Source organism: Augochlora pura, chromosome 5, assembly GCF_028453695.1.
Source record: "Augochlora pura isolate Apur16 chromosome 5, APUR_v2.2.1, whole genome shotgun sequence".
Taxonomy (NCBI): domain Eukaryota; kingdom Metazoa; phylum Arthropoda; class Insecta; order Hymenoptera; family Halictidae; genus Augochlora; species Augochlora pura.
The window spans coordinates 18930619-18953834 of NC_135776.1; the positions used below are offsets into that span (position 1 = coordinate 18930619).

Consider the following 23216-nt stretch of genomic DNA (forward strand, 5'->3'; position numbering starts at 1 on the left):
GAATATTGTAAGAGAACCTTTCGGAATTTCGTTATCTTTCGCCGATGTCGCGTCGACGTATGAACCGTGTCCCGGTGCGTTCTACGTCGACGACAAACTCGATTAACGAATCCGCCCATACCGCGCAGGTGAAACGCGTTCAGGGACCCGCGTCTACGCCGGAAGAAAAGTCCTGCTTCCGGTTTCCACTTTCAACGAAAGTAAAACTGCCCCGGTCTCGACGATCTTTGCACTACTTGCTCTGCGGTTGCTCGTGGAAACTAGCATGCGAGTGTTCTATGAATGTTTGCAAAAGATATAGAAGAGAATTGGCATGATTTCAAATTTTTCTCTTTTTTATTATTGATGTTTTCGAAATTGTTCAATTGCGCGAACATCGATTTTTGAAGCGATATAATATCGTCTAGTTTTTCTGGATAATTTGGAGTAATATTTTTTTATTTGTCAAATTCACAATGATTAAAAATCAACAATTAATCCACAGCTAAAGATTTATCATATCGTCAAAAACAATAGCAATTTCGAATATCAATCAACAAATCACATTGTTAATGTAACACGATCGTTTAGAATATATATATAATACAAATATTAATATAATAATATCATATAAACAGCTTTTCGTAATTTAGATTTATATCCGTTAAAAAACTAAATTCAAAGTATTCCAGAAAATAATAGAAATCGACGAACAGAAACAAATAAATACAGTAGGAAATTCACGATTACATTCCTCGTTTTTGCAAACATATCGTAGAACGTAGTACAGTAAGTGCTCCATAAATGATTGCGTTGCTCGCGTTGTCGATGATATTACTTGAACTTGATGAAGTGATCAATTCGATGAACGATGATAGGATATTAACGAGATTCGTGGGAGTGGTTTCGAATTCGCGTCACGTCCGTCTCGCGGAGTTTCTTTTCTGAATTCTTTGACCGCGAAAGCCCCCACCCCGCCTATGCCCTCTCCCACCATTAAACTCGTTTCTCTTGTCTCGCACGGCGCGGACGCGTGCTCTCTAATATTACCATTATCAAGGGCGGCGCGTCGATGATGGCGTCGAAAGGGTTGGAACATTCGAAACGTCGCGAAGGGCACTCTTTTAACCCTTTACACTCGAAGCTGTTTCATTTGCATCGCGTACGATTTATGTCACTTGAATTTGAAATTATTGATTAAATTTTTATTTTATTAGGTTATGTTCATTTAATTGTATTATACTCAAAGGATCGGCACTTTATTAAATATTTAACGTTTAAATATTAAATATTGGTAGAAATTCTTTTGAATTCGGATGATGCATAGCCAATTTTGAAAGGTAATTTTGTAATAATGTGACGTTGTTTTTAATCAAGTTTGAGCTCCGAGCGAGAATTTTCAAAATTGTTATTCGCCGTCATTTTCATATTATCCACATTTTCGCATAAATTTGAATTAGTATAATACATGTACAAATACTATATCATTTCCTCACTGGTTCCTGAAACATAAAAAATATTGGCCACTGCAAATGGCGTCGAAAGACTAAAGAAATTACCGATGATAATATTGATTTCGCAATTTCATAATTAATCGCCGAGTACATTGAATTTTCCCCGTAACCTCGCGCTCGAAGAAAATATTTCGAACAGGAAACGACCGAGCGCAATGAAACATTGATACGAACGACTGTTTTGTTGCGCGATGTCTAAACAACTCATAGGTACACAATGCTCAGCTAATTCTTATTGTCGTGTCATAAATCGATTCGGTACAAGAAGCCGAGAATCGTTGAAGCGTGACGATCAAATGATTCTTACCGTTCGGCGGGCAAGTGGCCCGTGGTGGCGGCGGTGAGAATTATAACAGCATTGTCCCAATGTATTTATTACTCGTTAACGAGGCCTTTATGAGCGCGTATTTTGCATTTTCTGGCCGGCGCGATGCTTGAAAGGATACTAAGCAAAAATATTAAATGGAGGGCGTCGCAATTAAAACAGTATAGAGCGTGCTAAATGTTATATAGAGGAAAATTAGATATCTATTTATAATTAAATATTTAATATTTGTCTATACAAAACTGCACTTTCTAAATAATAAATAATGCAGTTAAGGTAGTTGATAAAATGCTTAATAACTGGTTTTTTTAACTTTGTCCAGGAATGGAAGAAATAGAGGTTAGGGATTTTAATTTCATGATTTTGTATTTTACAGAGTTCTATATTAATAAATTGTATTCATTGTATTTCATATTGTTTTAAATATTTTATACAGGGTGGAGTATTTAAAATAGATCGCTTGAATAGCTCGTTTGTGCATAACAATCGAAAACAGGATAAAAATTGCTTTGTGTTAAGGTATTAAAATTACAATATTTGATAATTTTGTGACGCGAAGATTTAACCTAATATTTTGATATAGATGCTGATTTATATCCTTTTTATTATAGAATCATAACCTCTAAAAAATAATAAGTAATTTTAGACAAAAAGATTTCTTAGTTCGAACTTTTTACTTCAAAATATCGAAGAATGCAAATATAAATTTATATTAACAAATAGATATAATTAACTTACATTAACATTTGACATTAAAAAAATTAAATTTATTGCTGGCTCACCAGAGATTGTTATGCAACATTCGGCAATAATTCACCCCTTATCCAATAATCAGCTGTTACCAGACTGTCCATAAGAAAATCGTTCGATTGTTGCTCGTCGCTCTAAGAGAATAGGAAAGGGACTAGAAAGGGGCGCCGAGTGTTTTAGCTACGACACCGCCCGGTATTGTTATCCTCGTCGAGCGTTCGCAGGCATCGCGGAGCCGCGATACTCGATGACCGCGGACAAGCGCAGAGCGAAAGGGGAAATGCTCTCTAACTGTGCGGAAAAAAAAAGAGAAATCGACGCCCAGATGGGGGAGATCGATGTCCTATAAAGAGAAATATCTGCTGCTCGATGAGTCCCGCGGACTGACACTTTCCATCGTCAGTCAAACGCGATTCGCGATTCATTTTTTTCGCGATCATGCGAAGAAAACCGACCGCCGTCGTCCTGCAACACCTTGTTTCCCACACAGCCGCGCGAATCGATCCAGCAGGCTACGGTTTCTTTAACTCCGCGTGTGATCAATTTATACGCGAGCTTATAATTTGTAATTCAGCCGGATCATTACTGCGAATGCTTGTGCGCTTGTAGGTCACGTGGAATCCTCCGCGGTGCGATAAAGCATGGAACTTGAATAGAATTTAATACGGGCTCCTTTTATTTCGAATCGGCCAGTTAACGGGGGAATATAATGTTTATTCGCTTTCTTCGATTTCTAGGAAGAAATGCGAGCAAACGCTGCCGATATCATATAATAAATGTAAGAGGCATTAAAAGAATAATTTTAATAATTAACCCTTCGCGCTCGAAGCCATTTTAACTAGAAATCTAAAATAATTTTTCTGGCTTATAGTATTTCTATTTTATGTGACAGAGTGTACTTTATATATATTTTAAATTGATTCTTGTGACTCGTGGCAACAGTTTTATTGCTAACAATATTTAAAATCTAAATTTTGTTAGCATAAAAATTATTTTATACACCACTACAATTTTTCTACCACGTTTCAAAACAAAATTTAAAATCTAAATTTTGTTAGCATAAAAATTATTTTGAAGCGTGCTAGAAAAATTGTAGTGGTGTCCCAGAGCCACCACTCGAGTGCAAAGGGTTAAAAAGTGGTCAAGTAGTAAAACTGTATGTAAAAATTTTGTACGCATAAAAATTTCTTTTGATAAATGGAAATACCACGAACCGGACAAATTATTTCAAAGTTAAAACGGCTCCGAGTGCAAAGGGTTAAGACAGCGTTTCGGCCGATCGCAATCCTTCACCAATGAACGATATTTTCGTGGCCGAACCTCGGAAGCGCGTCGCCGATTCGAATAATCGTGGACGAATAAACGCGAACGAACCGCGCGTGATCTTATGAAAACCACCGAGAGAGAGTCCCTTCGGCCTAGGCCGCTGTGCATCGACACGCTCGCTTCGATGAGACGAGAAACGCATTCCACGAGGTCGTCCGCCGACGATCTGCATTCGCAGAAAAGGACGAAGAAGCCGAGGAAGCGAGCAAAACGAATTAGCATCCCGATCGTCCGGGGGAGCTTCTCTTCTCCTCTTGGGCGAGTGTGTACTCCTCGGGTCCCCCGGCTCCTTCTTCCTCGTCTTCCCGACCGTCCCCGGCCGCGTACAAGCGTACACAGGCGGGCGCGAGAGACGAGCGAGGCCGTGGCACACGAGGCGTAGTCCGCGCGAGACGGCCAACCACATAAATCACCGACCTTTTGATGGCTCGCCCAGCGTTCCTATAGATGGTAATAATACGTTGGACCCCGATCCGTCCGTGCGGATTTAAATGGCGCGCGCGCGCGCGCTCGCTCGCATCGGCGTCCACCACCGTCCCCACCTTGGTCCACGGATGGTCCACCGGTGTTCCTGGTCACCGGTCCCGGCCAGGGTTCACCGTCCTTCGTCAAAATCGAACGCCGTCTTAGCCACACGATTCACAAGATTAACCGTTTCGATGATTACCAAGGGGACCGCGCGAAAGTGTACCTTGCTTTTGGAACGATGAATTATGGGAATCGTAATGCACGGTAAGGTACGATTCGGCCGAAAGGATAAAATGGATGAACTGTGCTCGCGCGCGAGCTTGGTGAATGAACTTGGATAAGTCAAAGACAGGATTTCGGTATCTTTCGGCTAATTCTTTTATAGCAGTCATACTTAACAGAATATTAACTCTTTCCGGTCGAAAAGGCACCACTAAAAATTATTCTACCATGACTCATAATAATTTGTAGATTATCATAGTTATTAGTGTTTAAAGAACTATTAAAACTGCAACGACAGTGGGAGTCAAATTACCCGATTTCATAAGGATAAAATGCGACAAGTCATATAAACTAGAAATACTGTAGAACAGAGGTATTATGTTGGAATTCGGGGTAAAATGGCTTCGAGCGCAAAGGGTTCACCCTTGGCGGTCGAGTGGCGACTCTAAGGCGCCGCTGAAAATTAACACGTTTCAAAATAATTTTAACCAAGATCATCCACATTCAAAAAATTGTTAAGAGCCTATTCACTGTTGCACGAGTCGCAAAATTCAGTTTCATAATGTAGAGACTGTACTAGGTTATGTAAAATGGGAACGCTATTTTGGGAAAATATTTTGGATTCAAAATGGCTCCGACCGCGAAGGGTTGATACAAATCTCTGTCGCGAGTCTGGCTCGTTAACCCCTTGTATAATAACGAGTCAGACTCGTGACTAACATTTCGTACATAATTTAATAAATACAACTGCCAGTCGTTTCTATTAAATTAAAATGAAATTTGGATCCTCTGTCGTCATAATTTGGGAATGGAAGTAAATGAAGGCAACTGGAAAACAAAATCTTCTCGTTCCGTCTAGGAAATTATTAAGGACGAAGAAATACTGAGCGATGCAGATCTGGAAAAGATGACAGTGCAAGGGGTTAAAATACGGCAAGGGGTTAAGAACATCCTTCAATTCTTCAATTTCTTGGCTTGCAACGAATGAACGACTGCGCCATCCGCGCGCGCATAACGCGACAACGAAGAATATAATAAATGATAAAAGATTAAATTGAATTGTTACAATAGTTACAATTGTTACACAAAATCCAATCATCCGTACAAAAAGTTACTCCTCCATCTTCGAGCGGAATATAAAATCGCGAGCGTTCCTGTCCGCACGCGCCGCTAGTATCGCGAAAAAGGGGGAAGCCATCGCACGATATATTAGAATAAACAGGTACCTATGAATCTGCCTACGGCAATTTTCCCATACAATACACTTGGCGGTTCACCGTACACACAGTTGTGCGCACGGAGGTACATGCCCCGGCTAGAAGCCGCGAGCGTAAAACACACCGATCCTCGCAATAATACTCGCGCGCGCGCGCGCGCGCTCACTCGTACACGCACGCATTATAATGCGTAGTAGACGAATGCCTTCGCGAGACAAGTCGCATACATATAAATGTCAAGATTCACCTATGCCTCTTCCCCCCCCCCCCCTCTCTCCTCATCCCTCTCGAACCCACTCACCCTTCTCTCCTACATCCACTCACACATTCAATTTACGCGCAAAAGGATAGCCGTCGTCGTCTCCCCGTGTAAAGAACATATACCCGCGGATAGCGTAGCTTTTACACTATATCGCGTCCTTCCCGAGCGTATTCCGGCTCTTCGTGTTTACGCGGCTGTCCCTCTTTCTCGCGCATGTATTCTCTCTCTCTCGCTCGCGCGCGCGCGCGCGCTCTCTGTCTGTCTCTTTCTCGTGCGCGCACCCACACGCTGACCCACCACGGCTCGGGGAAACTTCCCTCGCTTTACACTACCGTTAATGCCCCTACCCTGTCCTTCCATTGCCACGTTCACTGTGTTTTCACCGAGGGGGGTGTGTGTGGGTGTGCTGAATTCCACACGAACGGAATAGAAACGCGGAGCGGGGCGACGGCAAAAGGACGAGAGGGGCACCTCTCTCTCTCTCTCTCTCTCTCTCTCTCGCCTGGACGATATCGATGTATATTTCGATGTCTACTCGAGACTTGGGACATTGGTTTTGTGTACGGGGTGCTTCGGCGCCCTTGTTACCGGAAAATAGGATTCGCGTTGGTAAGAATCGGGATTGATGGATGATAGACGAAAGAACAGGCTGGTTAGTTGCGAAAGGGTATCGAAACTGCGCTGTCAAGATCAGTATTTTAAACAGCTTTTTTTAATATTATTTGAACGTAAGGTTTCGGGGTATAATTCAGAATCGTAAGGGTCCTAATAAAGTAGGATTTTTAGGAATCCTGCAACCTTTTAGAAATGTTATTAGATTATTAAGTAAGGAGTTTTTTTTTTCTTGAAAAGGTTGATAAAGGTTATTATAATTATTTGTTATAATTATACCTATTATATGGTATATGGTATATGCTATAATTATATTGGTTTTGTCTATGAGTTTTTCATTTGTTTATCCGCTTTATGTTATTAATAATTTTTCTGTAAATTTTGGTATTTTATTTTTATAGAGATCATTTGGCTCGAATGTTTATCCTGTTGTATTAATAGGATCGAAGATTTAACATTGAGCTAAATGGTCGGTAAACCGTTAATACGAAACCTCAGTGATAAAACAATGTTTAAACTATAATATCTCGAAAGTGAAAGCATTTAACACGTGCCGTCCTTCTTTGTTATTAAAGAAACATTGATAAGAAGGGAACAGAATTTAATTCCGACTTGAAAAGCAGAAAGCTTCTTGGAATCCGTCGTCGCCGAGTGCTGGTTCGAAAAATTGCATTCCCGTGCAACGAACGAATCGAAATCGTCAGAGATCGGTATCGCCAGAAATCTAGAAAATTTTCGAGTGCTGATACGTTCCTGTATAAGTGCAAAGTAAGGAGGGGGAGGGCTGGTTCTCTGCGCACTCGAATCGTTTAAGTTCGCTGTATATGCGCGCTCGCGGTGCATTCGCCCGGGTTGGTAGTGGTGCGTCGACAAGAACGGACTTCTCGGTCCGTTAGGTAGTGGTTTCCCTGCGGTTCCTCCGCGGTCCGCGCGTGTGCACGTGCATGTACAAGCCCGGCTCCCCGGGTGTGCGAGGGCTGTGTGTAGGTGGCACTCGTCGAAGGAGGGCGAAGAGGAAGAGCGCGCGGGGTCGCTGACGTTCCAGCCTGATGCCGCACCGACGCGCGCGCGGCCGGGACGACCTGTGCGACCAAACTCGCAGCCAGCCGAAGGGTGAGTATGGAGCATCTTGGCGTCGGCCGCGCACGCATGCGTCATCGTTGCATTAACACTTCGGCCGACGATGGAAATCTTTTTTCGAAAAATCTCATCGGGCCTCTTTGCCGGTGGATGGAACGCGAGCCTGATCAGGGGAATGTGACAAAGGTCGGTCAGGACGGTGTCCTTACGCTGCGTCGCTCGGCCGGCTGGGAATCCTTTCAACGCGGCCGAAATTCAACGCTTAACCCTTTGCACTCGAATGCCGACTCCGAAGCACCACTAAAATTGTTACAGCACGTTTCAAAATCATTTTTATATTATGCAAAATTAAATATCAGAAATTATGAAAAGTACAACTGTTGTTGCATGAGTTAGAAGAGTTAATGTCATATGCATGAGATATATTTTGTTATAAAAAATGGAAATGGAAAGATACTTTAGAATTATAAAATGGCATCGAGTGGAAAGGGTTAAAGTTCTACATTTAATGCTGGTATATATTAGTCGATAATCGATATTAATTATTTCAGATAATTTTGTGTATGGAGACGCTGCTTTAAGAACAAAAATTAAAAACGCGATGTGAAATCGATTTATCCTGAGAACTTGGCATAGAGCATGAATTAATAGGTTTGAATCAATGTTTTGTACATTAATAGGCGCATTTCCATGATTTGATTACTTTCCAAGAATTATTTGTTTCAGAATCGTTTATAATAACCTAAACTTCGAGAAGCGCTTAAAATAAATTATTCTAAATTATATACGTCACAGCGACACGCAGATTTCAAGTGCAACCACCTACGACCATACAAATTATGCGAATTTAAAAAAACTGACAACTTTTCTTATTTATTACTGAGATAAATCTGTTAGATTCTACTACTGCAAGCTCTAATATTATTATATAAATTTCTAAATATTAAATACCTTGCTAATAAACTAAACGATTACTAAAATAAATGAAATGAAAATAAATAAAATAGGTAAAATAAATATCGTTTACCCTGTAATAACAGAAATGTTTAAATTTGATAAAGCGTTAATAAAAATGCCATTAGCCGAACACCAACATTCTGCAGAATTTTATGGTTTCGGGTACGTGTCCGGCCAAGTGTTTCTAATCGACGGATCCTTCGGTTGTAGTGGACGGGAACAGCGATTATTAAAACACTCGAGGAGCATTCCGCGTGAACCGTGTGCACAGAGGACAGAAGAATTCCAGGCGCAACGGACGTCGCGTCGTGTGGTCTTCCCGGCCGAGGAGAGGCTCGCGCTCACCTGGCGCAGGCGGTAACCATCGACGCGTTTAATTCCCGATAGGTAAAAAACGATCCGAGGACGACGTACTATTTGCGGAATCGTAAAAGCAGGACGTTTCGTCGACGTCGTTGGACGTCGCGCGGTGCCCCATTCGTTGTCCAACGGGTGATACGATCCTACGTTAACGCGATGCTCGGGACGCTCCGTCATGTATAGCCTTTTTCCCGTTCGTCCTTCTTCCGCGCGCTTCGAATATTATATTGTAATATTTATCGCCGTGGAAACGCCGAACGCCGGCATATATTACGGCCGACGACGAGCGCAACGGCGCTGCGCCGAGCTGACGCTGACAGAGCGACGACGACCGTCGGGGTTCTTTGCATTCCATCGACACGTAGATGTTTTGCGGCTCCGTTGATTATTAACCCACGAACCGACGCGACGCACGCTGGTCTGGAAAGCCTATGATCCGTGGCCGAAATCAAATTTCCCGGCGTTGAAATGCGTCTCGAAATTAAGGAGTTACGCCGCCCTTTTAGCGAGTTTTGTTAATTTCGTACATTTTTTATTTGCTTTAATCGTTTGTTTGTCAGCCAAAATTAAACCTCTTAGGATTGCAAGATGTCTTGGAATAAAGGGAAGATTTTTAATGAAATATATTAAAGATTAGCATTTATACAAAATTTCTACGCTTTGTCTTGCACTTTGAAAGCATTTTATTATAGATGGAGTATAATAAATCTAAATGTTTTTATTTAGCCACTGGATTTTCTTTTTAGACCAATAAAGTACTATGTTTATAAAAATATACGCAGGCTACCGTAAAACGTAAATTTTACTTTAATGTAAAAATAGCGGAATGTAAAAGTAAAAAATGTAAAAATCGCGAAATTGTTGTGTCTTAGAATTTTATAAATATTTCCCGAAATAGTTTGATTGTTCAGCAGAAAATAAAAGCGAGGCGTTAACGGCATTTACGAAGGTTTCTACAGCCGCGAACGAAGCTAATTTATTTTTAGTTGAAAAACACGTCCGCGACATCGAGATTCCCATACATATATATCTATAGCCGGTGTCGAACGTGCATGCGGCTCATCCGACAGCGGATTTATCTCTTACGTTCCACCCCCGCATCTACGTCACACGGTAATGCAATAATTGACCTTTTCGCCGGGTCGATGGAGACGAACGCAAAAAAGGGTCGACGTAGGAGTAAAAACAAAGTAGCATTATACGAAGTGGTGCTATAAGAAAGCTTGTCCCAACCTAATAGGTAGGATATCATTAAGACAATCTTTGATCACCTTTTAAATTGGACGGAATTATATATAAATTCTTTAGAAAGTGCAGTTGAAATGCTATGACTTACAAACTGACGTAATCTCGTTGTTAATGTCGAAATTCGTTGTTAATGTAAAAACACGTTGTTAACACTAGATTCACGGAATCCGTCAAAATGGCGGGTCACTGATTTGTTAAGGTTATGTCGAGATACTTAAGATTACGTTAATGTACTATTATTCAAATTTTAAAGATACAATTATTATTAATAAAAAAACGCTCGTTCGAAATCAGAATAAATCGCTACTAAACAAATATAAAGCAGCTGCTTTTAATACTTCGTAAATCTAGCGTTAATGTCGAAATTCGTTGTTAACGTAGACACACGTTAACCCTTTACCGTACTTTGACGAGTCCGACTCGCGATTATGATTTCTAACAATAACCTGTTAACTATGAATATTATTTCGTCTTTTCAAATCGAAATAGAATTCTGTCTTTTTGCCACTAATATTTAAGCACTGAAATAATTAAGTAAGCATACTATAAATATTAATTTTATTTCCCCTCGAAGAAATGATTCCAATCGAGGAATTATTTAATCATTGTAACTGCGAAGACAAAGGTAGTGTCAAGGGGTTAACGTGGAAACGCGTTGTTACCGTAGAAACTCGTTGTTCAGATAATTAAATTTCGTGCTGTTGAAAAAACCGTTTATAGACAGCCGCCGAGGTATCGAAGTAATGTCCACCTTTCTAATTTTATCAGTTTCATCGACGTCTCGCTTCCTCGCTGAAGTTTTATTAATTTCACGGAAGATGAACTTTATGCATGGTCGGATCTGCCAGCTATCCGTATATACATATTTTCGTCCAGACCTCGAACAGTTTACCGGACTTTCTCCAGACAAATGTTACCATTAATCTCGGGCGTAAGGACAAAACGTGTATACTATACACCTTATCGTGAAAAGCTAACACAAGGTCGAAGAAACGTCTAAATTGATCGACTATAGAGCAATTTCAGGCGAACGGTTTGCCAGTGATTCAGGCTGCAAGCATTGGTAATATACCGCTTTTATGCTAAAAGAATGCATTTGTTACTTAGATTGATTAAAACTGAGGTATTGGCGCTAGATTACAGAGGTTCGTGCAAAGTGAAAATTGTTTATCTTGGTTAGAATAAACAAAAGTTTTCAATTTTTAGGAATCTCCAGGACTTTTGATAAATGTGATTTCATGTATTTTTAATATTTGCAACTTTATTATTTTTACTAATTGAAAGGAATCGTTTTGCGCTGGAATATTTTAGCATACCTATATTTTAATAAAATGCAAAAAGAGTCAAATTTGTTAAGGTGGAACAATTTCCAATGGTCCAATTTCTTGGACCTTTTTCAGTGAACAATTTGTACACTGAATTGAAAAATTAAAAAAGAAATGTCACCGACGTAATTGTCTTCTATATTATGAATTCAAAGACACTAAGAAAATGCGTAGGTACTTCTGAGATTCGAAAACAGTTAACTATATTGGCGGTCTAAGCTGCGAAGTTCATAAACGACGAGTTCGCGTCCGCGAATCACATCTGTCGCCGATTATATCTAATCTGTGAGCGTCTTCGATCGGGCAGCAATAAATCTACATCCACTTGACCGACGCGCGCCGCGCCATTATTTCATACCTAGTTCAGCCTTCTTTTAGGGTGTTCAAGGCCTGGATGCATTCCGTGAAGGTGAATCACTGTCGCGGCTCTAACGTAATTGAGAGTAGACCGCGAGGCGGCCGAAGTTTTTTTCAGGACGACTATAATTCGACGCGCCTACGTCCGATGCGTTTGAATCCGCATCGACCCAAGTTTGGCAACAGGTAATTAGGGAACGGTGGAGAGTGTTTCATCGTCGGGCGTCACTCCTCGCGGCTAACCTATTTTTAGATTCCGCCTTTTTTTATCGCTATCATGACTTTCGCTTCCCTTTCGACTTTGTGTCCCTTTGAAGGGGTAATTTCTATTTTCAATGGAGAAAAAAGTCAAGGTTCGTCTATGGCACGACTCTTTGGAAACGTCTTTGCAAAATCGGAAGTCGGTAGTTCGCAGCGCTTTCGAAGTTGTTGAGTGGATGGTATCTCGAGTTGTTGATACTTGGAAGGCGTTGTTCTCGGAAGAATATTTTTTCGTTTTCAAGTTTTAATAAAATCATCTTTTACTGAATCGTACACCGATCATACATAACCTACATATGCTATAGTACATGTAATATTATTACCATGTCAAAAGTGCGGAAAATCGTTCAAGTAAAATTGAATATTCGTCGTCTTATATTTACCATTTCTTGCACGATAATTTCTTTCCGCAGATTATATAACAGACGATTACACGACAATATGAATATGTAAAAAGTGTCATTGGAGTTTTCAACTTTGCGTAAACAGGAAGGCATTCTACATCTTGTCGTACATAAAAATTGTATCGTACGAACGTAATCGAAGGGAACCAACTAAATAACAAAACTTGTTCAATTTGTTTAGTTGCACGTTTACATTAAAAACAGATGCAAGCGGTATTTTTTAACAGAATATGTTCGGTGCTCTTTGTTATTAAATTACGTATTTTTGTGGACGTGTCACCGTCTACCCTGTAAAACTTATAATACTTTATAAGAGACTTGTAACTTCTCTTCGTGTGACGTTAATCTAATCGCGATAACTCGCTTCCAGCTTATTTGTAAAGATATTGCTTATATTCAGTGCTTTATCTATAGTCTACGATCTTGTGAATTCGTATCGAAGATCTATTGCGAGGAATGAAAATATTTAAACAGCGCAAAACTCTGACGAAATAAAATCCTTGTTTCAATAACCAATGTTTTCAAACGATTATATTAAATAACATTGTAGTGGTTATATTTTACAATTGAAAGGCGTATATCTGTAAGCAAAATCGATAAAGTAAAAATATAATAAAATAAAGGGAAAATGTTTTAGGAAATTATATGATATAATTACATATTTCGTTGAAACGTTCTTTTCAAATAACAATTACATTTTATAGCTTCACTTAACATCCTGCGTGCTAAGCACGAATTGAGCAATAGAAAAATATTATTTATCTACAGATACATAATAAGTAAATGTATGCAAACTTGGAAACACATCAAACACGCATCTTCTGAATAGATAACAGCTAATATATTAAGTTTTCGCGGCTAAACCAGACCCGTTGACCATAATTGGCTCTATGAAATCCTTAACTACGAAAATTAACATTTATTTCATTTCTTTACTTTTGATTAATACGGCTCTTAAAAATAAATATTTATATTATTCCTGAAAACTTTGAACTGCTGTGAAACAATTAACAAACTATAGCTTCCTTTCGTTTTGATTTTAACAGTTGCGATCTCAGCGAATATTTCCAACATGGCGGATCAGTAGATTACCCCATCAGTGATCAGACCGAGGTAGACGTTCGAAAATTCGGCCAAAATAACGCTAATTCCTCGCGTAATCGATGTCAATTTATTCGTATGCTACCGAGCGACAAATTTTCGAAAATATAACACGCGGTATATTAGCCAACAAGTAGTAAGACCAAACCCACTCCTTGCCCACATTATCGACGCAGCTTCAATTTACTGGCAACGCAAGCGAAACTCCCCGTCCTTACCAAACGGCCGTTGTGACAACTATTCGTGGAAGACGGAGCTATCGTAGATTAATAAGTATCGAATTCAAGCGTGGGCGGTCGACCCACGAAATAATACACTTGTAACGACAGTTCTAGCGCGAAAAATGCCGACTCGAGTTAAAAGATATTCCAAGGCTGTTGCAATTATATTACCGATTATTACCGCGAACGTGTGTTGCTTCATAAAAGTCGTGCAACGTTAAAATCATTTAGAGCTTGTGCAATTTTTATCGTGACACGTGCTGGAATAAAAGAATTATTTAAACCGTACAATAACCATTGTAACTTCAACAATTATTGTTCTTTTATGAAACATAGATCATGTCGTGTGAAAAATCATAGAAATAATTGAATAACGTGACAGAGCACCAGAGTACTTAAAACATATACAATAATCCTTTTTATATTAATATTATTAATAGAAGATGCACGTGATGACATTATCGTTAACAAAACGATTTTCTATCAGGGATATTTCAACTTGGTTTCTATTAATACCATGTAGAAGCACAATTATATACAAAGTGACACGTTCGTAACTTTCTACAAGAACGCCGAAAGTGTGCTCCAGGGATTTGTTACACGAGTTTATGTAACAACTGTGGCTGCAAGCAGGAATGTCGCATGTTTTCGCGTACAGGACACTGTCTCCCAATGATCGCTAATTCCTCGTATTAGTATCGTCTCAAATTTCACAGCGTTCGATCTTTTCCCGTGACCACTTACGCGAGTACAACATTCTGCAGCGGTCATGGCGCATAAATTTATAATTTTTCGAAATTACGTCACGCGACCAGTTCTCTTACAGCCGCGGATACAGTAATCGAATCGATTTTCTGATTTCTCGCGGAAACAGATACACAATTACGGAAGCAACGAACAGGACGTTTTGGGATCATTTTCGGCCCTCTGGTAAATAGATCTATTATTACAACCAATACCCGGCGGCGCTTCATCAAAAGTAAAGTAGCCGTCGGTGCATACAGGTGCATCTGGTACGCGACGACGACGTGTTAATAAAGGCGACGGTAACACTAGCACGAGCCCCGAGCATAATTAATTCTTCCTCTTTCCTGCGCGCGCTGGCCCTGGCCACGTCGCGATCGAGAAATGATCCAACGGCAAGCTAAACGTACGGAAAATCGATGAAATATGAAAACCGGTCCGCCTGTAGCGGGGTATTGATCGGCATCGACGCAGCTCGACGGGCAAACAAACGGCGACACCCGGAAGCCAATCATAAATATCTTATTCGTACAATCGTGCCTAGTTTTCTCCGACGATTGACGCATTTCCTTGACTACGGTCGCGGAGCTCTTCGGTCTCCGGCGTTCGTGATCATGGTCGCGAGAGGAGATACCGGTGAGGACAGCGGGGCAGCACGGAAAAGGACGAAGAAAGGAGAGCCAGGTGAAAAGAGAGAAACGGATCGCCCGCGCGGCGTGCGCGCCACCGAGCTCTGTGGGAAGAACAGAGCGAAGTCGAACGGTGACCAAGGAAGAGGAGTTCGCCTCCCGTACGTCCCGGGGAATGGAAAGAAGAGAAGAAAGAATGCATTTGGATTGCTCGATAGAGTAGGTGGGTACACATAAGAAGGCTAGGCCGGCCTGGTGGGAGTCCTGGCCATGGACTGGCCCGGACAAGCCCGGCGCAGGACTCGGGACGAACGGCAACTCTGCCTATATTATAGAACACACCATCAGGAACTTGTAAGCCACAGCGCCGCGCCACGGTGGGAATTCGCTTCTCTCCTTCGCGAGTACGCACACGCCTCGCGACTGTGTGCTAACGCTCCGCGCTATTTAGACGTGTGCTCGTGCGGACGCGCACTGTCGCGTCCTCCTCGTGTCCCTGCGACGAGACGCGATCTGACGCGACGCGACGCTGACTCGCTCGCTCGCTCGCTCGTTGGCGCGGGATCCTCGCGCATTTTCAGACACGGCCATGGGAAAAGGGACTCGAGCCGGGTTCCGTGGGGTTGCGACCGATCGAGGGTCCCGTGACGATGGCTACGGTTTTTAGGACGCGTACGTTGCCATAACGCACGTCGGCTGAGATTCAAGGAAGCATTGCTTCACAAATTGTGTATTCTAAATACTCGCTGGACTAAATATTAATAATTAACATAATTTGATTTTCATTAAAGACTGATTCTAATTCGGGTACAGCATTAGCTTTCATGTTCAAAATCTTGCATTGTACTTTGAGATTAGAGACAATGATGCCCGATAAATTGACGGATTAGAAATTTTTATTGTACAATTATTGGATATATTTATTGTATTTATTCACGAGGACGTATATTAAGATAAAACCCATAAAATGTCTGAATAAATACGATCTCGTTATTTAAAAGTATTTAAAGTATAATGCAAAATTAGTTACTTTTACTGCTTGCAAGAGAAAATATTAACAAATTCGCTACCGTTTATAGTATTGACAAATTCGATGCCTAAATCATCAAATGACTTTTGAAAGTATAATTCTAAGTATATCTTCTATTGTTGTAAATAAGTATTAATAAATTTTCAGTATCTTAAATACCTTTTAAGGCAGATAATTCTTTTACCGTTTAACCAAATGCTTCAATCTTTTTTAACATGTTAGAGAACGTATCATGGAGCCACAAATTTGAATATCGAAGCCTACGAAACCCATTGTTCAAATTTTCATTCCAAGCTCAAAGAAAAATCTTAAAACTCGTAATTGTGTTATTTCTATTTTGTTACTGTTAATTTTTAGCCATTATTTACAAAACTAATTTCTCAAACTTTGGTCGAATTATAAAAAAGTTATTCGAAATTAAACAGTGTTCGAAAACTTTTATAAATCACTGTACATGAAAATACGAAACGTAACGTTAATATATATTATTATTAACCATCGTCGAATATTCTCGGTGCTTGAACGGGGGTAACTTGGTGAAACAGGCACGGAGATATAAGGTGTAAGATATCCGGTTGACCGGAACAAGCGTGCGCGAACACAAAAGATCGCTGTTACACATTAGAGCGATTCTTCAAGGGGTGGTGGGTGGGGGGTGGATAGAGCAGAGGAGATCCCGCGAAATCATCCGCGACCGGTGCACGCCTCTAATGAAGATACGGTAGGTGTATGAATAAGCGGATACTGCCTACATGTAACGTTTGCCTACTGTAGCCTCTGAAAATCGCGTGCAATGTCGGAGGACGGCAGGTGGACGGTGAAGGGAAAATAATGTTCCGCCGGGTGATATCGCGGCTGCGAAATTCCTTTTGCTTTCTCTCCCGGCGCACGGAGAACTTTTAACTTCGCGGTGGGTGTAGTCGGCTCGTTTGTATAGTCGCGCATTATTCCGCGACGTGACGGTTTAATAGCGGAACCCTGATGTCTTACACTCGTGTGCGCGCGCGGGCGAGCGCGCGATCGCTCGCAGAGACAGAAGCTGCGATTGCGAGATCGCGGTGCACCGCGTGGATTGCGAGAGTACGTACACCGTTTCACCGTGTCAGTGTTCATTTTTTGTCTCGATCGAAATTCTTACATACTCCAAATATTAATCAATACTTTAAGAAGCAACAGATAATAATTTTAATAAGCAACAAATGCCAGATAACATATTGACACAACGAATCAGGACATTCCTGTATTTCTGTCCCAAGCAGAAAGTTCAATTAAAATCTATTGATTCTATTGATTTTTCCGTTTTGTTCGAGTGTCCGGGGACTACACATGCCTTTCCCCAACCGATGATACTTTAAATCGCATGCTTTCCTACGGTACGAGCACTCGAGAGGTGGTCATAAAAGGAGAAGCTCGAATTTCTCCTTTCAAAGTCTTACTTAGCGGACCACCGTTGCCCCGGAGATTTTGTGCAACGATAAGGCGCGCGGGATTAAAATAATCCTCGAAAGGAAGGGACTTTTTATAATTTCGCGTGGATCTGGATCGCGCTCGCGCGCCCGGTCCGTGGTAACACGAATATAACGCGGGGTTTCGCTCGAGATCACACAATCTGGCTCTGTCTTTGCTCGGTGCTGGGGAATGCGGGGAGAGGGTTACGCTGGGTGGCGTAAGGTTCTCAGGTAGGTACATTTAGGCGGACGTGCACACGTCGAGATTCGTGGCCGTTCGCCGATCGTTGACACGGGACTGGAGTGCTCGACTGCATTATCGTTGGCGTGCGAACAAGTAACCTTGCGATCTCTTGCCTTGCCTGTATGCACGCGGCTATTTCGGTATGCTGGACTCGTCCACGCGCTGCGCAAACAAATACCCCGCGGAACGATGCTGACCGCGAACCTCGAATACGCGGGCATCTAGTTTGGTAAGAATTTTGATCGAGCAGAGCAAATCAATTGCAACTATTTCATTTATATTTCACGCTCTGTGACATAACCTACTACGAATCGGTTAAGTCGAGAAACCACGTGACATACTTAAAAAATATTGACCATCTTTGTCTTAACCAATCAAGTTTTAGGTAAAAATTCAATTCTATGGAACAAATAGTTTTTAAGATACCTACTAAGAAAAGTATAAATATAGTAAAGTATAAATAATGTTACATTAATAAATAATGTTACATTAATAAATATTATACGAAATAAACTCACCGTTGTTGTTAGGAGACGAAAAAGCTGACTTAATTAGATACGGCAGCATTGGAATATCGCTGTGGTTTCCCAGCACACATTCGCGTCGTACTTGATCAATGTTTTAATGATCTATCCGGTCATTTTTAGCCTGGAAGTCAAGTCGATATCACGTACTATTTCCCTTATTGATCTGCGGATATAAATTGCCATAATTATCTTATATCTTGGAAGATTAGTGGCAGTATATCTGCAACGTAGGAAAATATCTGAATTTGAATAACCTCGCGACAATCTTATAAGTTTTCGTTTTCAATTTCTATTATAAAAGTGAGACATATAATTCTTGTACGTACTTTGGAACTTCTGTGTTACAAAGGGATCATTTCCCGAGAGTAAAACCAACGCTAGGCACGCAAGGACCTCGTCGAGTTTTATCAACACCCGTGTCATCAAAATGTCCATTTCCAATATTACCACAACAAATATATCATTTTCATTTATAATTCCGTCGATCTATTGACCGAGCCAAAAGCTCCTCTTCCAAAATCTGTAATCGTCGTCCTAAGTAAATACTTTCAGCCAGCATTGACTATGTGACGTTCATTTGCAACAAAAATGACGCAACACAACACCGTTTTATGCACTACTTACATAACATCAACAGAAACCGCCATTTTCGTTTCATAGAGCTGACTCCTTCGGTTGACAGCTCGCATCTTTTAAACAAAGCGTGTATGTAACGAAAAATGTGTAGAAAAGGTTTCGTTTCCTTTATTGCTACAAACCATTTCATACCGAACTTTCAAACTCGTTCCCCCAAGATCGCGATCTTCTCATTTACACCGCTTACTGTAGCAAGCAGCAGACGATAACGCATAGATGGCGTACAATTATTCAAAAACAAGGTGTTGGCAGTCGCGCAACGAGGAAGAGAGTCAAGGTAACGGAGGGGCAGGGCTCATCGCGCGGCGGAGTTTCTCCCCGTTTAGTTTTCCTGGATATCCTTTCACGTAGTCCGCGTACAGGCCGATCGTCCTTCCACGACCTAGGTCTCGAGTGCGTTCGAAGCTGTCGAGGCTGTCTGTCGGAGGGAAGCCGGTGCGGTGAGAGGCGGCCAACGGAGGCCTCGTGTGGCACGGGCCACGACAAGGGGCGTCGAAACCGGAAATGGTCCATCGAGGACGGGAGTTGCCGTGGCAACCGCGATCTGCTTTAACCCCCGGTCGATCATCGGTCTTCCGCGTCATTCGAAAGCGGTCTATTATTCGGGGTCGCTGCATCCTCTCTTGCAGTTCTCCTCGAGAGAGAGCCGCTCCGCCTGAACCTGTGTATTGTGTGTTTGTGCTACCGGTGAGCAGCCAACGAGAGAACGATACGCAACTGCACGTAGCCCGAGAGCCCCGAGCCTGGGGCCCGAGGCTCGCCGAGCCGCGCCGACGCGGGCCGACAGCCGCCGGTGACGGACGATCGGCTCCGAAATCTTGCGACGCGTTGCATCGTGTTACGTCGCGTTACGCTTGCAGCAGGGACCGACTTGAACGCGCTGCCAACTCGATCTTATCAGGGGCGATTGTTTGAATTTGTCTGTGAATTACGACACCGATTGGCGAACTTTTGCGCAAGACCTCTCCCGTGTGTTCGATCCGACTCGATTCCATTCTTTTCGATGTAAATTATTTAGACGAATCGTATACCTTACCGTCAGGTGAACGTAGCTCCCTCTTCGTAATATGTAAACATCGGTACGAACGTCTCAACGATCTTTGTATTCGCTAGGTAACGAAATGTGTATACCATATTTGCACTTAACACGAGGAAACGTGTTATTTTAGAATAAGTTTTCGCTTTTATAGATTTTACGGACGGTCTATACGATTAAGAAGCTTAATTCGTTTGATTGTAACACAGTAGATATAACTATGTATCGAGAAATAAATATCGTACACGATCGTTTCTATAACGATCGATTTAAAAATGTTTCGTACACAGGTACAGACGCCTAGCCCACGGTCGCGCATGCGTCAGGAGCGGATCAATCACGCAACATACCCGCCAACGGCGATGCCTCGGAAGGTAATTTCTAATGATCGCAATTCTCCGTACTTTCTTGCGCGTGAAATGGTCTGTGCTGGATCCTCTGTACTTTCACCTGGATTTTGAACCGGAACTCGGACTGGACAATCGATGTCGCGCATCCTCGAAAGTTTTGTTGAACGGGATTACTCGGTGCGCCGTGTTAGACGCGCCGGCTGGATTCCATCGTATCAATTGATACTCGACGATATTGAACGGTCGATAAACTAGTTGCGAACGAGGCGCGGGGCGTAGCAGAAATCGGTTAATAAAATTCGATACAGTCGGATGACTCATTTGTAGCGATCGCGGGTGGCCGCCAAGGGCGATGGAGATTCTCGATCCAACACTGTCTGTACAGCGATGAACTCGAGACGGTACGAATGCAAAATTTTAGAATCTTTTATATATATGTGTCCCAAATAAATGCATAGAGTCTCGAGAATTTGTTAAAACTCCTGCCTAGCAGCGATTGCAACATTCGAGGCAATGTAATCTGTGTACACAGATATGTACATACGTTTCAACACGTTGTCGGTGATTTCCTTCAGTTTCTATTCTCCTGAAAAAATCCACTGTTCCAAGGCCTCCGAGACCTTTCGCGAAACCAGTTTCTCATTAATTCTGCCAAAATTGTTGAACGTTTCCCAATTCCACGCCTATATTCTACAGTGGAACAAGATGTCGAAAATAGCATACTGTATACCAGAACCGAAACGGCTTTAGACCTACGGATCTCAAGAGTGGCCGTCGTAAACAAAGTGCCCATAATATCGGACGTCATCGTCTAGGACTAATACGTATAAATGCCCGACACAAAAGACATTCTTTATCCGCATCGTCCGCCACGGCAGACGTCTAAATCGTTTGTATAACATTATACACTTCCTCTACAGAGGTGATTCAATGAATCATTGCAGCAGGAATAACAATCGCGTGAAAACTCTAACGCCAATTAATCGACGCTAAATTATTTCGTTCCGGTTGATCGTTTTAAAGGCAATGTAATTATTATTTAAACTGATAATTACAACTTCGATTATTATCAGTTAGTGCAGTAAAATTTTGTTTGCACATTACCTGTTTTTGCATAACTTTATATGAATTTGTGTCTTTCGCAACTGCATTTAAAAAAATTTAATTATCTAAGTTTGTATACTTGACATTGGAACGGAGCAAGGGCACGAGCAGATACTATGTGATTTTTACATTAACCCTAAATACTTCTACGCTTTGTCCTAATTTGAAAAAGTAATAGTAAGTTTGCGGCACTTCTTCAAGATCACCGCCCTCGAACATTACAAACGGCGACGATTCTAATCTGTATAAATCGCTCGAAAATTTGCGAAGAACAGAGGGAATTGAATGGCCATCAGTAGTTGGCGTGTATTGTACGCGATGTGTGGGTTCGCGGGACCGCGTTGTGTTGTTGTAGGAATGCTGTCGGCAGCCGGCAGCAGGGTCGCCCACTGTTACTCGTCGGGACTCGCTTTTGCTGCCTCTCTGCCCTTCCTGCGCTCGCCGCCTCGCTCGCTCGCTCGCTCGATTCCGTTTTAAAACTATATTGCTGTGGCCCCTTTGTACTTGCGGCCACTCGGCTGCCCAGCTTGTGTCTGTGTGCGCGCGCGCGCGCTCGCTCGTGTACACACGTACACATATCGTATTACATATTTGTCCAGAGGAAGAACGGAGGTCTCGTCGTTCATCGTGTCGTCGCGGTCGTGCCTTCCGTCGCGCTTCTCACCACGTGATACACACACCGACTTTCTCGCGTGATTTCGAACGGCCGAGCGTGTGCCGTACGGTTTTTCTAGCGGGGGCGCTGACTACTCGATCGGGAACACCTCGGAACCGTTCGACGCGCTTCGTTCCGTTCCCCACGCTGAAATCGGGCTCGACCAATGGAAATACAAAATGCATATATTAAACGAGCGTTGTCCGACTAGAAAGAAGCCGTTCCTTTCTTTCGTTGCCGAAGGATTCGCTTGATACGTTTGGATGTTTTCGCGGGACTCCGGGAGACCGTGAAACTTTAATTCTGCGGCGACAGAGGTGGCGCTAGTGGTAACCGCGTTCGGAGCTGGCACGTAGCGAGTTCTTTGCGTACATGTAACATTTATCTAAACGATGCTCCGAAGACCTGTAAATAGGTTCAGGAGTATATTCCGGAGTGAATTTACTGTTTTATTCAGAAGAAATCCAGAAGGCTGAAGAAGCATATTGATAAGAGTGTATCGAAGGTATTAACGTTGCTGCCCGCAAACGAGTTCTAAGCGCGTCCCTCGTCCGATGCACGAAACGAACAGTCTTTGTTCCGTCCATTGCTTCTGCGGCGATAGCTCGTGCCATTATCTCAAACGACGTTGACGATAAGGCCGAGGCGTGTACAAGAACGTGTGTACGCGTGCAAGCCGGTATTAAACGTTAGGCCAGGGAGCGGAAGAGCTCGAGAGGTTTCTCGTGGCAATACTTTCTTGGCGAGATTTTTTTCGCAACTGTTTAACGATAATACCGCTCATGTCAACGTACCTTCCCGCGTACAGTCATTGCTTTCCAAGT

The 23216-nt window shown here is 42.1% G+C and overlaps 1 long non-coding RNA gene across 3 annotated transcripts in view; it reads right to left on the bottom strand.

Moving 5' to 3' along the window:
* The window catches only part of LOC144470011 (uncharacterized), a 43424-nt gene extending 23203 nt beyond the window's left edge, over nucleotides 1-20221 (bottom strand). The window contains exons 1-4 of one of the 3 annotated variants that reach the window (XR_013494068.1): nucleotides 19380-20221; nucleotides 19236-19300; nucleotides 18938-19131; nucleotides 18603-18831 (exon numbers count right to left, since the gene is read on the bottom strand). This is a non-coding gene — a long non-coding RNA (uncharacterized LOC144470011). Of the gene's footprint in view, nucleotides 1-18602; nucleotides 18832-18937; nucleotides 19132-19235 lie in introns of all 3 variants that reach the window. The other 2 variants (XR_013494069.1, XR_013494067.1) reach the window with 2 other exon arrangements.
* Nucleotides 20222-23216: the final 2995 nt, after the last annotated feature.